Here is a 2,500-nt window from a genome sequence, read left to right as displayed (position 1 = left end):
TATTGTATTGATATTGAGTGATTGGGTGACCATGAGAGAGAGAAGCAAAGTCAGAGAGAGTGAGGTGGGGTCAAAGAGAGAAAGAGTGTGAGAGAGAGAGAGAGATGCAGGGTCCCACAACAGTCATAGGTGACAGAGCTCCTACCGAAGCTCAATTATCTTGTGTTACAGATGCTCTTTAATTACAGGATCACTACCAATCCTGTATCATCAATGTGTGAATCCTGCAATTACAACAGAATAGTGACCCATCACATCAATGTGCATATCCTGTAACTACAGCAGAATATCTGCCATTTGATATGTTGTTAGACTGGCTAACCAACTATCTATCAATGACTGTCAATCATATCTCTTCCTTATCCCCAAACTACTGTATGGTTCATTCCATAAGAAGCAAACTATCCATCACAGTAAACACTCGTCAAGAACTATTACCACTGCCATCTTTCTAGTGCTGCACTTCTTTCTTTTCTTTAGTTCCTCTCCCCTTCTCTTACTCAGTCTGACCCAGCCTCTGAAGGAACTGAAGTGAAGTAAGGCCATCTGACCTCCCTTTGCATAACAGACCTTCCCCCCTCGCCCTTGTCTGAGAAGAACCTCATTATCATCCATGCCATTTCACCAACCTGCCTTGGACAATGTCAACATCCAATCTTTCACCAGCCTTTTTTCAATGCCCATGCTTAGCCACTGCTATCTCCTTTTGAAGATCATTATTGATTTATTCATATTACAAGAGGATGATCTGGAGGATTGAGAGACCTAGTGGACACCCTGGCTACAGACCAACACTCTGGTATACTGTCTGTGGAAAGAAAGCCATAATACAGATACAAAGTGTTCTGTGGACAACTGCCAGAATTTGTCACACCAGATGACTTGGAGCAAAATACAGCTGTGAGACCTGTGTGGAATTTATTTATGAAGAAGAGCAATAACCCTATGCCCCTATGCCTCCTTGTGCAGAGGATGAGGATGATTTCACAAGCCTATCTAATTATCAATTTGAGGGCTTGGTAAGGAACCTGTGCATAAAGCTTGACTCAAAAAAGTAAGAAAAGAAAAAGAAAGAAAAAGTAGAACATATTTAAAAAACATTGTTGACAATCTTCCAGAGCAACGTAATGAATTGGCGGAAGCACTTGCCATAATCGACACTTTTGTGGTCACTCTGGGAAGTACTAAGGAAGTTCAGCAGCATTCCATTGCTGTACAGCTCATTATACCAAGGCTGACAAGGACTGGGAGAAACAGGTAGAGTACAGTGATGATGCTTACATTTGGTGGGCAGCACAATAGACTACAAGAATGAAGCCTACTGAACAACCACAAAGGCTACCTTCACAACAGAAGATAAGTCAAAATCCTTGTCAACTAAAGTAAGACAAAACTTAGTACAATTTGGGTGGGAGGGCACATCAAGCTTCCCTGCACAAAGTACAGGTGGAAAATACCCACAGAAAGAGCACCATATATATCACTAAGTCTCACATTGTCAATGCCAGGGACACACTCATAATCAGTGTGGTGGCAAAGGTTGCTATCACACTGCACAACACTGCTAAGAGTGGCTGGCTGATCAGAGAGAGCAAAATCTAATTGAAGCTATCAGGCAAAATGGTCAGAAGAAAACCCCATCACTTTAGAGTTCAGTTGCAGCATCCCATCTTTTCTCAGCATCATGTCCCAGTGCCACACCACACTGTTATATCCACTACCCTACCAACATTACCAAAATCCATATAACCACTATGCCAACCAACAGTTGTCTCACCTACAAACAGTTCTCTCAGGAAAGGAGAATAGTATCTACCAACGTGGGAGAAATGACCCACCAATTTGTTCTCAAAACTAAGGCAGACATTGTGTTTGTACCTTCCTAGATGACAGAGTGCCAATAAACTATGCCAGGATCCCAGGATACTCATTTTGCAATTAGAAAGATCAGTCTACTCTAGGAGGTGGAGTGGCATTGTCACAAATTAGCCATATATGTTCAGATTTTTTATTTTACTCTACCAGAGGAAATAGAAATGATCTTGTGGAAACTGATAGATGGACAGGAATCGGCATACTCTGCGGTGGTTCCTACTGCCCACAAGCCCAAGGCAATTCATTAACAATTTAGTTGATCTGTTGATGCAAAAGAAGTGTGAAAGTTTGGTGACAATTGGTGACTAAAACCAACATGGCAATCATGCAACCTATGATAACATGTTGGTAGTACATGATCTCAGAAATCATCTTAATTTTGCCACACAGCTCAGGCTCATCCCTAGACCTAGTGGTAACATATCACTCTTATTATAGGGTGAGATGTACTCCATCAGGTTTTGTGGATTCGTCAGACCATGTCGCAATACTAACTAAAAGTGACCAAAAGAGACCTCCACAATGTGGAGGTGGAAGGCAGCAAACTGGGTTCAGATCAGAAAGGACATCCTACACTGGCCTTGGTTTAAAGTGTTACAAGGCAATGTTGATGATCAAGTAGAGA

The 2,500-nt window shown here is 41.8% G+C and overlaps 1 protein-coding gene across 4 annotated transcripts in view; it reads right to left on the bottom strand.

Annotated features, from left to right (window-relative positions):
- The window catches only part of LOC125031097 (dymeclin-like), a 20,245-nt gene that overhangs the window by 9,678 nt on the left and 8,067 nt on the right, over nt 1-2,500 (bottom strand). The gene's annotated exons all lie outside the window — the stretch shown is intronic.

The sequence above is a fragment of the Penaeus chinensis genome, chromosome 12, assembly GCF_019202785.1.
Source record: "Penaeus chinensis breed Huanghai No. 1 chromosome 12, ASM1920278v2, whole genome shotgun sequence".
Lineage (NCBI taxonomy): Eukaryota > Metazoa > Arthropoda > Malacostraca > Decapoda > Penaeidae > Penaeus > Penaeus chinensis.
Note: the sequence above shows the minus strand (reverse complement) of the source record. Positions and strands in the feature narration are given on the sequence as shown.